Source organism: Mytilus galloprovincialis, chromosome 1, assembly GCF_965363235.1.
Source record: "Mytilus galloprovincialis chromosome 1, xbMytGall1.hap1.1, whole genome shotgun sequence".
Taxonomy (NCBI): domain Eukaryota; kingdom Metazoa; phylum Mollusca; class Bivalvia; order Mytilida; family Mytilidae; genus Mytilus; species Mytilus galloprovincialis.
The window spans coordinates 88,138,398-88,153,833 of NC_134838.1; the positions used below are offsets into that span (position 1 = coordinate 88,138,398).

General features: G+C 30.2%; 1 protein-coding gene across 1 annotated transcript in view; it reads right to left on the reverse strand.

The window, feature by feature from the left end:
- LOC143061976 (uncharacterized) overlaps positions 1 to 15,436 on the reverse strand; it is a 290,220-nt gene that overhangs the window by 71,806 nt on the left and 202,978 nt on the right. The window lies entirely within an intron of this gene.

A 15,436-nucleotide genomic window follows, 5' to 3' on the forward strand; every position in this document is an offset into this window, starting at 1 on the left:
GCATTTGATAAGAACATTTGATTTTTATCACAGAGAATAGAAATTTCTATCTGAGAACAGTACTTTGTTGAGAAAAGTGCTGAGTCATCATAATAAGTCAAATTGAGTGGTACTGATATAAAACTTTATTCTAGAGTGTCAATATTAACTATATTGTATAAACTGCACCAAACTATTGTTCTTTTGAATTTGTTTTCACCTTTCGCAATGATTAATTCAATTGGAAAACCCAGAATTCAAGTCGCGACAAATATTTTTAACTGAAATATTTGCCTTTTTTGCTGTGTAATTCCCTAAATGTATCAATTGAGTATTTCCCTTGACAAAATTTATTAAAATTGGATATTGTCTGGTTAAGTTTGTACTGTTTAATAGTAAGGCAGTATTTGGTCATGCTAGAAACATTTTCACTGTTAAAATTGTTCATCTAAGAAAAAAGAGGCCCACTTGAGGCTAAATTTAGATAGAATTTATACTCTCCTGTGTAAAGAATTGCTCACATTGTTGGCAATTCATGCAGCAAATATTTCAATAGTGCTTCATTTTGTAGTTTCTATCTTTTATTATATCAGACATATATAATTTGTCATTTTGTACTGTTTGAAAGGAATTTTGTTGGAATTTAATACTCCAAAGGGACATAATTCAGCTTTTTCATAGATTAATACAGGCAACAAAGGCAACCTAACAGCTGAGTATTTTGCAGATTTGATGTTTTAAGTGTCTAATATCCTTGTTTGTATCATCTCAAGACAGAATAATGGATTTTATAACCAGCTCTGAAATTTTGAACCACAATATGGCATATACTAAAGCATGGAATTGAGATTAGTATGACAAATCTTGAATTTGTGCTTATGTTGTAAATTTTGGATAAAATGTATACAAATTGAATGAGACTGTCATTTTTATCTGTTTAAATGGAAATGTTTATTATTCTTTTTAAATAAGATAAGATATAGTTGGATACAGGTTGTTTGTTAAGCCTTATCTGTTTCTTTAAGTAATGGGGACATACAAGTATTAATTATAGTCAAGGTTTCCTGAAATAACTCAGTATTGCATTGATGGTGTCATAAGAATTCTTTATAGCTTTGTGTCACAGTATAGGGAAAACGGTAGTATTACATTTTCCCAGCATTAGGTTGGCCTTTTGTGTACCCAAGACAGGAGAAGGAAGTCAACTTAGGAGCGCTGCGATTGGATGTAAAGGTACAATATATTTTTTATTCATCTATGAATAACTGCAGTGTGTAAATTTACAATATAAATTTTAAAACCTATTAAAATATTTTCTAGAGAATTATTCGAAAAGGCTTGCAAAATTTCATAAATTTGGTGCAAAATGACGGTGGGCATGGATAACATAAACAAGCTCCGTTGGAAATTGGTCATGATACTAATTGGCTTCAATTTTTAGAATACAGTAATAAAGTACTAACACCACACATAACTATTTTATCCAGGTTTTTATTATAAAACTGGTAAATTTAGAAAATGTTAGTATTGTCGCCTATGGCAGAGTAAATAGTACCGTTTTCCCTATACTCAAGATAGCAAGGGAAATCAAAAGCAATCAGACTTCAGTCATATTATACTATTTTGAAGCATTTGATAAGAACATTTGATTTTTATCACAGAGAATAGAAATTTCTATCTGAGAACAGTACTTTGTTGAGAAAAGTGCTGAGTCATCATAATAAGTCAAATTGAGTGGTACTGATATAAAACTTTATTCTAGAGTGTCAATATTAACTATATTGTATAAACTGCACCAAACTATTGTTCTTTTGAATTTGTTTTCACCTTTCGCAATGATTAATTCAATTGGAAAACCCAGAATTCAAGTCGCGACAAATATTTTTAACTGAAATATTTGCCTTTTTTGCTGTGTAATTCCCTAAATGTATCAATTGAGTATTTCCCTTGACAAAATTTATTAAAATTGGATATTGTCTGGTTAAGTTTGTACTGTTTAATAGTAAGGCAGTATTTGGTCATGCTAGAAACATTTTCACTGTTAAAATTGTTCATCTAAGAAAAAAGAGGCCCACTTGAGGCTAAATTTAGATAGAATTTATACTCTCCTGTGTAAAGAATTGCTCACATTGTTGGCAATTCATGCAGCAAATATTTCAATAGTGCTTCATTTTGTAGTTTCTATCTTTTATTATATCAGACATATATAATTTGTCATTTTGTACTGTTTGAAAGGAATTTTGTTGGAATTTAATACTCCAAAGGGACATAATTCAGCTTTTTCATAGATTAAAACAGGCAACAAAGGCAACCTAACAGCTGAGTATTTTGCAGATTTGATGTTTTAAGTGTCTAATATCCTTGTTTGTATCATCTCAAGACAGAATAATGGATTTTATAACCAGCTCTGAAATTTTGAACCACAATATGGCATATACTAAAGCATGGAATTGAGATTAGTATGACAAATCTTGAATTTGTGCTTATGTTGTAAATTTTGGATAAAATGTATACAAATTGAATGAGACTGTCATTTTTATCTGTTTAAATGGAAATGTTTATTATTCTTTTTAAATAAGATAAGATATAGTTGGATACAGGTTGTTTGTTAAGCCTTATCTGTTTCTTTAAGTAATGGGGACATACAAGTATTAATTATAGTCAAGGTTTCCTGAAATAACTCAGTATTGCATTGATGGTGTCATAAGAATTCTTTATAGCTTTGTGTCACAGTATAGGGAAAACGGTAGTATTACATTTTCCCAGCATTAGGTTGGCCTTTTGTGTACCCAAGACAGGAGAAGGAAGTCAACTTAGGAGCGCTGCGATTGGATGTAAAGGTACAATATATTTTTTTTCATCTATGAATAACTGCAGTGTGTAAATTTACAATATAAATTTTAAAACCTATTAAAATATTTTCTAGAGAATTATTCGAAAAGGCTTGCAAAATTTCATAAATTTGGTGCAAAATGACGGTGGGCATGGATAACATAAACAAGCTCCGTTGGAAATTGGTCATGATACTAATTGGCTTCAATTTTTAGAATACAGTAATAAAGTACTAACACCACACATAACTATTTTATCCAGGTTTTTATTATAAAACTGGTAAATTTAGAAAATGTTAGTATTGTCGCCTATGGCAGAGTAAATAGTACCGTTTTCCCTATACTCAAGATAGCAAGGGAAATCAAAAGCAATCAGACTTCAGTCATATTATACTATTTTGAAGCATTTGATAAGAACATTTGATTTTTATCACAGAGAATAGAAATTTCTATCTGAGAACAGTACTTTGTTGAGAAAAGTGCTGAGTCATCATAATAAGTCAAATTGAGTGGTACTGATATAAAACTTTATTCTAGAGTGTCAATATTAACTATATTGTATAAACTGCACCAAACTATTGTTCTTTTGAATTTGTTTTCACCTTTCGCAATGATTAATTCAATTGGAAAACCCAGAATTCAAGTCGCGACAAATATTTTTAACTGAAATATTTGCCTTTTTTGCTGTGTAATTCCCTAAATGTATCAATTGAGTATTTCCCTTGACAAAATTTATTAAAATTGGATATTGTCTGGTTAAGTTTGTACTGTTTAATAGTAAGGCAGTATTTGGTCATGCTAGAAACATTTTCACTGTTAAAATTGTTCATCTAAGAAAAAAGAGGCCCACTTGAGGCTAAATTTAGATAGAATTTATACTCTCCTGTGTAAAGAATTGCTCACATTGTTGGCAATTCATGCAGCAAATATTTCAATAGTGCTTCATTTTGTAGTTTCTATCTTTTATTATATCAGACATATATAATTTGTCATTTTGTACTGTTTGAAAGGAATTTTGTTGGAATTTAATACTCCAAAGGGACATAATTCAGCTTTTTCATAGATTAAAACAGGCAACAAAGGCAACCTAACAGCTGAGTATTTTGCAGATTTGATGTTTTAAGTGTCTAATATCCTTGTTTGTATCATCTCAAGACAGAATAATGGATTTTATAACCAGCTCTGAAATTTTGAACCACAATATGGCATATACTAAAGCATGGAATTGAGATTAGTATGACAAATCTTGAATTTGTGCTTATGTTGTAAATTTTGGATAAAATGTATACAAATTGAATGAGACTGTCATTTTTATCTGTTTAAATGGAAATGTTTATTATTCTTTTTAAATAAGATAAGATATAGTTGGATACAGGTTGTTTGTTAAGCCTTATCTGTTTCTTTAAGTAATGGGGACATACAAGTATTAATTATAGTCAAGGTTTCCTGAAATAACTCAGTATTGCATTGATGGTGTCATAAGAATTCTTTATAGCTTTGTGTCACAGTATAGGGAAAACGGTAGTATTACATTTTCCCAGCATTAGGTTGGCCTTTTGTGTACCCAAGACAGGAGAAGGAAGTCAACTTAGGAGCGCTGCGATTGGATGTAAAGGTACAATATATTTTTTATTTATCTATGAATAACTGCAGTGTGTAAATTTACAATATAAATTTTAAAACCTATTAAAATATTTTCTAGAGAATTATTCGAAAAGGCTTGCAAAATTTCATAAATTTGGTGCAAAATGACGGTGGGCATGGATAACATAAACAAGCTCCGTTGGAAATTGGTCATGATACTATTTGGCTTCAATTTTTAGAATACAGTAATAAAGTACTAACACCACACATAACTATTTTATTCAGGTTTTTATTATAAAACTGGTAAATTTAGAAAATGTTAGTATTGTCGCCTATGGCAGAGTAAATAGTACCGTTTTCCCTATACTCAAGATAGCAAGGGAAATCAAAAGCAATCAGACTTCAGTCATATTATACTATTTTGAAGCATTTGATAAGAACATTTGATTTTTATCACAGAGAATAGAAATTTCTATCTGAGAACAGTACTTTGTTGAGAAAAGTGCTGAGTCATCATAATAAGTCAAATTGAGTGGTACTGATATAAAACTGTATTCTAGAGTGTCAATATTAACTATATTGTATAAACTGCACCAAACTATTGTTCTTTTGAATTTGTTTTCACCTTTCGCAATGATTAATTCAATTGGAAAACCCAGAATTCAAGTCGCGACAAATATTTTTAACTGAAATATTTGCCTTTTTTGCTGTGTAATTCCCTAAATGTATCAATTGAGTATTTCCCTTGACAAAATTTATTAAAATTGGATATTGTCTGGTTAAGTTTGTACTGTTTAATAGTAAGGCAGTATTTGGTCATGCTAGAAACATTTTCACTGTTAAAATTGTTCATCTAAGAAAAAAGAGGCCCACTTGAGGCTAAATTTAGATAGAATTTATACTCTCCTGTGTAAAGAATTGCTCACATTGTTGGCAATTCATGCAGCAAATATTTCAATAGTGCTTCATTTTGTAGTTTCTATCTTTTATTATATCAGACATATATAATTTGTCATTTTGTACTGTTTGAAAGGAATTTTGTTGGAATTTAATACTCCAAAGGGACATAATTCAGCTTTTTCATAGATTAATACAGGCAACAAAGGCAACCTAACAGCTGAGTATTTTGCAGATTTGATGTTTTAAGTGTCTAATATCCTTGTTTGTATCATCTCAAGACAGAATAATGGATTTTATAACCAGCTCTGAAATTTTGAACCACAATATGGCATATACTAAAGCATGGAATTGAGATTAGTATGACAAATCTTGAATTTGTGCTTATGTTGTAAATTTTGGATAAAATGTATACAAATTGAATGAGACTGTCATTTTTATCTGTTTAAATGGAAATGTTTATTATTCTTTTTAAATAAGATAAGATATAGTTGGATACAGGTTGTTTGTTAAGCCTTATCTGTTTCTTTAAGTAATGGGGACATACAAGTATTAATTATAGTCAAGGTTTCCTGAAATAACTCAGTATTGCATTGATGGTGTCATAAGAATTCTTTATAGCTTTGTGTCACAGTATAGGGAAAACGGTAGTATTACATTTTCCCAGCATTAGGTTGGCCTTTTGTGTACCCAAGACAGGAGAAGGAAGTCAACTTAGGAGCGCTGCGATTGGATGTAAAGGTACAATATATTTTTTATTTATCTATGAATAACTGCAGTGTGTAAATTTACAATATAAATTTTAAAACCTATTAAAATATTTTCTAGAGAATTATTCGAAAAGGCTTGCAAAATTTCATAAATTTGGTGCAAAATGACGGTGGGCATGGATAACATAAACAAGCTCCGTTGGAAATTGGTCATGATACTATTTGGCTTCAATTTTTAGAATACAGTAATAAAGTACTAACACCACACATAACTATTTTATCCAGGTTTTTATTATAAAACTGGTAAATTTAGAAAATGTTAGTATTGTCGCCTATGGCAGAGTAAATAGTACCGTTTTCCCTATACTCAAGATAGCAAGGGAAATCAAAAGCAATCAGACTTCAGTCATATTATACTATTTTGAAGCATTTGATAAGAACATTTGATTTTTATCACAGAGAATAGAAATTTCTATCTGAGAACAGTACTTTGTTGAGAAAAGTGCTGAGTCATCATAATAAGTCAAATTGAGTGGTACTGATATAAAACTTTATTCTAGAGTGTCAATATTAACTATATTGTATAAACTGCACCAAACTATTGTTCTTTTGAATTTGTTTTCACCTTTCGCAATGATTAATTCAATTGGAAAACCCAGAATTCAAGTCGCGACAAATATTTTTAACTGAAATATTTGCCTTTTTTGCTGTGTAATTGCCTAAATGTATCAATTGAGTATTTCCCTTGACAAAATTTATTAAAATTGGATATTGTCTGGTTAAGTTTGTACTGTTTAATAGTAAGGCAGTATTTGGTCATGCTAGAAACATTTTCAATGTTAAAATTGTTCATCTAAGAAAAAAGAGGCCCACTTGAGGCTAAATTTAGATAGAATTTATACTCTCCTGTGTAAAGAATTGCTCACATTGTTGGCAATTCATGCAGCAAATATTTCAATAGTGCTTCATTTTGTAGTTTCTATCTTTTATTATATCAGACATATATAATTTGTCATTTTGTACTGTTTGAAAGGAATTTTGTTGGAATTTAATACTCCAAAGGGACATAATTCAGCTTTTTCATAGATTAAAACAGGCAACAAAGGCAACCTAACAGCTGAGTATTTTGCAGATTTGATGTTTTAAGTGTCTAATATCCTTGTTTGTATCATCTCAAGACAGAATAATGGATTTTATAACCAGCTCTGAAATTTTGAACCACAATATGGCATATACTAAAGCATGGAATTGAGATTAGTATGACAAATCTTGAATTTGTGCTTATGTTGTAAATTTTGGATAAAATGTATACAAATTGAATGAGACTGTCATTTTTATCTGTTTAAATGGAAATGTTTATTATTCTTTTTAAATAAGATAAGATATAGTTGGATACAGGTTGTTTGTTAAGCCTTATCTGTTTCTTTAAGTAATGGGGACATACAAGTATTAATTATAGTCAAGGTTTCCTGAAATAACTCAGTATTGCATTGATGGTGTCATAAGAATTCTTTATAGCTTTGTGTCACAGTATAGGGAAAACGGTAGTATTACATTTTCCCAGCATTAGGTTGGCCTTTTGTGTACCCAAGACAGGAGAAGGAAGTCAACTTAGGAGCGCTGCGATTGGATGTAAAGGTACAATATATTTTTTATTTATCTATGAATAACTGCAGTGTGTAAATTTACAATATAAATTTTAAAACCTATTAAAATATTTTCTAGAGAATTATTCGAAAAGGCTTGCAAAATTTCATAAATTTGGTGCAAAATGACGGTGGGCATGGATAACATAAACAAGCTCCGTTGGAAATTGGTCATGATACTATTTGGCTTCAATTTTTAGAATACAGTAATAAAGTACTAACACCACACATAACTATTTTATCCAGGTTTTTATTATAAAACTGGTAAATTTAGAAAATGTTAGTATTGTCGCCTATGGCAGAGTAAATAGTACCGTTTTCCCTATACTCAAGATAGCAAGGGAAATCAAAAGCAATCAGACTTCAGTCATATTATACTATTTTGAAGCATTTGATAAGAACATTTGATTTTTATCACAGAGAATAGAAATTTCTATCTGAGAACAGTACTTTGTTGAGAAAAGTGCTGAGTCATCATAATAAGTCAAATTGAGTGGTACTGATATAAAACTTTATTCTAGAGTGTCAATATTAACTATATTGTATAAACTGCACCAAACTATTGTTCTTTTGAATTTGTTTTCACCTTTCGCAATGATTAATTCAATTGGAAAACCCAGAATTCAAGTCGCGACAAATATTTTTAACTGAAATATTTGCCTTTTTTGCTGTGTAATTGCCTAAATGTATCAATTGAGTATTTCCCTTGACAAAATTTATTAAAATTGGATATTGTCTGGTTAAGTTTGTACTTAATAGTAAGGCAGTATTTGGTCATGCTAGAAACATTTTCACTGTTAAAATTGTTCATCTAAGAAAAAAGAGGCCCACTTGAGGCTAAATTTAGATAGAATTTATACTCTCCTGTGTAAAGAATTGCTCACATTGTTGGCAATTCATGCAGCAAATATTTCAATAGTGCTTCATTTTGTAGTTTCTATCTTTTATTATATCAGACATATATAATTTGTCATTTTGTACTGTTTGAAAGGAATTTTGTTGGAATTTAATACTCCAAAGGGACATAATTCAGCTTTTTCATAGATTAATACAGGCAACAAAGGCAACCTAACAGCTGAGTATTTTGCAGATTTGATGTTTTAAGTGTCTAATATCCTTGTTTGTATCATCTCAAGACAGAATAATGGATTTTATAACCAGCTCTGAAATTTTGAACCACAATATGGCATATACTAAAGCATGGAATTGAGATTAGTATGACAAATCTTGAATTTGTGCTTATGTTGTAAATTTTGGATAAAATGTATACAAATTGAATGAGACTGTCATTTTTATCTGTTTAAATGGAAATGTTTATTATTCTTTTTAAATAAGATAAGATATAGTTGGATACAGGTTGTTTGTTAAGCCTTATCTGTTTCTTTAAGTAATGGGGACATACAAGTATTAATTATAGTCAAGGTTTCCTGAAATAACTCAGTATTGCATTGATGGTGTCATAAGAATTCTTTATAGCTTTGTGTCACAGTATAGGGAAAACGGTAGTATTACATTTTCCCAGCATTAGGTTGGCCTTTTGTGTACCCAAGACAGGAGAAGGAAGTCAACTTAGGAGCGCTGCGATTGGATGTAAAGGTACAATATATTTTTTATTTATCTATGAATAACTGCAGTGTGTAAATTTACAATATAAATTTTAAAACCTATTAAAATATTTTCTAGAGAATTATTCGAAAAGGCTTGCAAAATTTCATAAATTTGGTGCAAAATGACGGTGGGCATGGATAACATAAACAAGCTCCGTTGGAAATTGGTCATGATACTATTTGGCTTCAATTTTTAGAATACAGTAATAAAGTACTAACACCACACATAACTATTTTATCCAGGTTTTTATTATAAAACTGGTAAATTTAGAAAATGTTAGTATTGTCGCCTATGGCAGAGTAAATAGTACCGTTTTCCCTATACTCAAGATAGCAAGGGAAATCAAAAGCAATCAGACTTCAGTCATATTATACTATTTTGAAGCATTTGATAAGAACATTTGATTTTTATCACAGAGAATAGAAATTTCTATCTGAGAACAGTACTTTGTTGAGAAAAGTGCTGAGTCATCATAATAAGTCAAATTGAGTGGTACTGATATAAAACTTTATTCTAGAGTGTCAATATTAACTATATTGTATAAACTGCACCAAACTATTGTTCTTTTGAATTTGTTTTCACCTTTCGCAATGATTAATTCAATTGGAAAACCCAGAATTCAAGTCGCGACAAATATTTTTAACTGAAATATTTGCCTTTTTTGCTGTGTAATTCCCTAAATGTATCAATTGAGTATTTCCCTTGACAAAATTTATTAAAATTGGATATTGTCTGGTTAAGTTTGTACTGTTTAATAGTAAGGCAGTATTTGGTCATGCTAGAAACATTTTCAATGTTAAAATTGTTCATCTAAGAAAAAAGAGGCCCACTTGAGGCTAAATTTAGATAGAATTTATACTCTCCTGTGTAAAGAATTGCTCACATTGTTGGCAATTCATGCAGCAAATATTTCAATAGTGCTTCATTTTGTAGTTTCTATCTTTTATTATATCAGACATATATAATTTGTCATTTTGTACTGTTTGAAAGGAATTTTGTTGGAATTTAATACTCCAAAGGGACATAATTCAGCTTTTTCATAGATTAAAACAGGCAACAAAGGCAACCTAACAGCTGAGTATTTTGCAGATTTGATGTTTTAAGTGTCTAATATCCTTGTTTGTATCATCTCAAGACAGAATAATGGATTTTATAACCAGCTCTGAAATTTTGAACCACAATATGGCATATACTAAAGCATGGAATTGAGATTAGTATGACAAATCTTGAATTTGTGCTTATGTTGTAAATTTTGGATAAAATGTATACAAATTGAATGAGACTGTCATTTTTATCTGTTTAAATGGAAATGTTTATTATTCTTTTTAAATAAGATAAGATATAGTTGGATACAGGTTGTTTGTTAAGCCTTATCTGTTTCTTTAAGTAATGGGGACATACAAGTATTAATTATAGTCAAGGTTTCCTGAAATAACTCAGTATTGCATTGATGGTGTCATAAGAATTCTTTATAGCTTTGTGTCACAGTATAGGGAAAACGGTAGTATTACATTTTCCCAGCATTAGGTTGGCCTTTTGTGTACCCAAGACAGGAGAAGGAAGTCAACTTAGGAGCGCTGCGATTGGATGTAAAGGTACAATATATTTTTTATTTATCTATGAATAACTGCAGTGTGTAAATTATACTATTTTGAAGCATTTGATAAGAACATTTGATTTTTATCACAGAGAATAGAAATTTCTATCTGAGAACAGTACTTTGTTGAGAAAAGTGCTGAGTCATCATAATAAGTCAAATTGAGTGGTACTGATATAAAACTTTATTCTAGAGTGTCAATATTAACTATATTGTATAAACTGCACCAAACTATTGTTCTTTTGAATTTGTTTTCACCTTTCGCAATGATTAATTCAATTGGAAAACCCAGAATTCAAGTCGCAACAAATATTTTTAACTGAAATATTTGCCTTTTTTGCTGTGTAATTCCCTAAATGTATCAATTGAGTATTTCCCTTGACAAAATTTATTAAAATTGGATATTGTCTGGTTAAGTTTGTACTGTTTAATAGTAAGGCAGTATTTGGTCATGCTAGAAACATTTTCACTGTTAAAATTGTTCATCTAAGAAAAAAGAGGCCCACTTGAGGCTAAATTTAGATAGAATTTATACTCTCCTGTGTAAAGAATTGCTCACATTGTTGGCAATTCATGCAGCAAATATTTCAATAGTGCTTCATTTTGTAGTTTCTATCTTTTATTATATCAGACATATATAATTTGTCATTTTGTACTGTTTGAAAGGAATTTTGTTGGAATTTAATACTCCAAAGGGACATAATTCAGCTTTTTCATAGATTAATACAGGCAACAAAGGCAACCTAACAGCTGAGTATTTTGCAGATTTGATGTTTTAAGTGTCTAATATCCTTGTTTGTATCATCTCAAGACAGAATAATGGATTTTATAACCAGCTCTGAAATTTTGAACCACAATATGGCATATACTAAAGCATGGAATTGAGATTAGTATGACAAATCTTGAATTTGTGCTTATGTTGTAAATTTTGGATAAAATGTATACAAATTGAATGAGACTGTCATTTTTATCTGTTTAAATGGAAATGTTTATTATTCTTTTTAAATAAGATAAGATATAGTTGGATACAGGTTGTTTGTTAAGCCTTATCTGAAGGAAGTAGAGAAAGAGGGAAATCAGCATGTAGGGGTGGGGACATAAAATTATCCATGTTTCTTTAAGTAATGGGGACATACAAGTATTAATTATAGTTGTCAAGGTTTCCACAATAACTCAGTATTGCATTGATGGTGTCATAAGAATTCTTTATAGCTTTGTGTCACAGTATAGGGAAAACGGTAGTATTACATTTTCCCAGCATTAGGTTGGCCTTTTGTGTACCCAAGACAGGAGAAGGAAGTCAACTTAGGAGCGCTGCGATTGGATGTAAGGGTACAATATATTTTTTATTTATCTATGAATAACTGCAGTGTGTAAATTTACAATATAAATTTTAAAACCTATTAAAATATTTTCTAGAGAATTATTCGAAAAGGCTTGCAAAATTTCATAAATTTGGTTCAAAATGACGGTGGGCATGGATAACATAAACAAGCTCCGTTGGAAATTGGTCATGATACTATTTGGCTTCAATTTTTAGAATACAGTAATAAAGTACTAACACCACACATAACTATTTTATCCAGGTTTTTATTATAAAACTGGTAAATTTAGAAAATGTTAGTATTGTCGCCTATGGCAGAGTAAATAGTACCGTTTTCCCTATACTCAAGATAGCAAGGGAAATCAAAAGCAATCAGACTTCAGTCATATTATACTATTTTGAAGCATTTGATAAGAACATTTGATTTTTATCACAGAGAATAGAAATTTCTATCTGAGAACAGTACTTTGTTGAGAAAAGTGCTGAGTCATCATAATAAGTCAAATTGAGTGGTACTGATATAAAACTTTATTCTAGAGTGTCAATATTAACTATATTGTATAAACTGCACCAAACTATTGTTCTTTTGAATTTGTTTTCACCTTTCGCAATGATTAATTCAATTGGAAAACCCAGAATTCAAGTCGCGACAAATATTTTTAACTGAAATATTTGCCTTTTTTGCTGTGTAATTCCCTAACTGTATCAATTGAGTATTTCCCTTGACAAAATTTATTAAAATTGGATATTGTCTGGTTAAGTTTGTACTGTTTAATAGTAAGGCAGTATTTGGTCATGCTAGAAACATTTTCACTGTTAAAATTGTTCATGTAAGAAAAAAGAGGCCCACTTGAGGCTAAATTTAGATAGAATTTATACTCTCCTGTGTAAAGAATTGCTCACATTGTTGGCAATTCATGCAGCAAATATTTCAATAGTGCTTCATTTTGTAGTTTCTATCTTTTATTATATCAGACATATATAATTTGTCATTTTGTACTGTTTGAAAGGAATTTTGTTGGAATTTAATACTCCAAAGGGACATAATTCAGCTTTTTCATAGATTAATACAGGCAACAAAGGCAACCTAACAGCTGAGTATTTTGCAGATTTGATGTTTTAAGTGTCTAATATCCTTGTTTGTATCATCTCAAGACAGAATAATGGATTTTATAACCAGCTCTGAAATTTTGAACCACAATATGGCATATACTAAAGCATGGAATTGAGATTAGTATGACAAATCTTGAATTTGTGCTTATGTTGTAAATTTTGGATAAAATGTATACAAATTGAATGAGACTGTCATTTTTATCTGTTTAAATGGAAATGTTTATTATTCTTTTTAAATAAGATAAGATATAGTTGGATACAGGTTGTTTGTTAAGCCTTATCTGAAGGAAGTAGAGAAAGAGGGAAATCAGCATGTAGGGGTGGGGACATAAAATTATCCATGTTTCTTTAAGTAATGGGGACATACAAGTATTAATTATAGTTGTCAAGGTTTCCACAATAACTCAGTATTGCATTGATGGTGTCATAAGAATTCTTTATAGCTTTGTGTCACAGTATAGGGAAAACGGTAGTATTACATTTTCCCAGCATTAGGTTGGCCTTTTGTGTACCCAAGACAGGAGAAGAAAGTCAACTTAGGAGCGCTGCGATTGGATGTAAGGGTACAATATATTTTTTATTTATCTATGAATAACTGCAGTGTGTAAATTTACAATATAAATTTTAAAACCTATTAAAATATTTTCTAGAGAATTATTCGAAAAGGCTTGCAAAATTTCATAAATTTGGTGCAAAATGACGGTGGGCATGGATAACATAAACAAGCTCCGTTGGAAATTGGTCATGATACTATTTGGCTTCAATTTTTAGAATACAGTAATAAAGTACTAACACCACACATAACTATTTTATCCAGGTTTTTATTATAAAACTGGTAAATTTAGAAAATGTTAGTATTGTCGCCTATGGCAGAGTAAATAGTACCGTTTTCCCTATACTCAAGATAGCAAGGGAAATCAAAAGCAATCAGACTTCAGTCATATTATACTATTTTGAAGCATTTGATAAGAACATTTGATTTTTATCACAGAGAATAGAAATTTCTATCTGAGAACAGTACTTTGTTGAGAAAAGTGCTGAGTCATCATAATAAGTCAAATTGAGTGGTACTGATATAAAACTTTATTCTAGAGTGTCAATATTAACTATATTGTATAAACTGCACCAAACTATTGTTCTTTTGAATTTGTTTTCACCTTTCGCAATGATTAATTCAATTGGAAAACCCAGAATTCAAGTCGCGACAAATATTTTTAACTGAAATATTTGCCTTTTTTGCTGTGTAATTCCCTAAATGTATCAATTGAGTATTTCCCTTGACAAAATTTATTAAAATTGGATATTGTCTGGTTAAGTTTGTACTGTTTAATAGTAAGGCAGTATTTGGTCATGCTAGAAACATTTTCACTGTTAAAATTGTTCATCTAAGAAAAAAGAGGCCCACTTGAGGCTAAATTTAGAAAGAATTTATACTCTCCTGTGTAAAGAATTGCTCACATTGTTGGCAATTCATGCAGCAAATATTTCAATAGTGCTTCATTTTGTAGTTTCTATCTTTTATTATATCAGACATATATAATTTGTCATTTTGTACTGTTTGAAAGGAATTTTGTTGGAATTTAATACTCCAAAGGGACATAATTCAGCTTTTTCATAGATTAATACAGGCAACAAAGGCAACCTAACAGCTGAGTATTTTGCAGATTTGATGTTTTAAGTGTCTAATATCCTTGTTTGTATCATCTCAAGACAGAATAATGGATTTTATAACCAGCTCTGAAATTTTGAACCACAATATGGCATATACTAAAGCATGGAATTGAGATTAGTATGACAAATCTTGAATTTGTGCTTATGTTGTAAATTTTGGATAAAATGTATACAAATTGAATGAGACTGTCATTTTTATCTGTTTAAATGGAAATGTTTATTATTCTTTTTAAATAAGATAAGATATAGTTGGATACAGGTTGTTTGTTAAGCCTTATCTGTTTCTTTAAGTAATGGGGACATACAAGTATTAATTATAGTCAAGGTTTCCTGAAATAACTCAGTATTGCATTGATGGTGTCATAAGAATTCTTTATAGCTTTGTGTCACAGTATAGGGAAAACGGTAGTATTACATTTTCCCAGCATTAGGTTGGCCTTTTGTGTACCCAAGACAGGAGAAGGAAGTCAACTTAG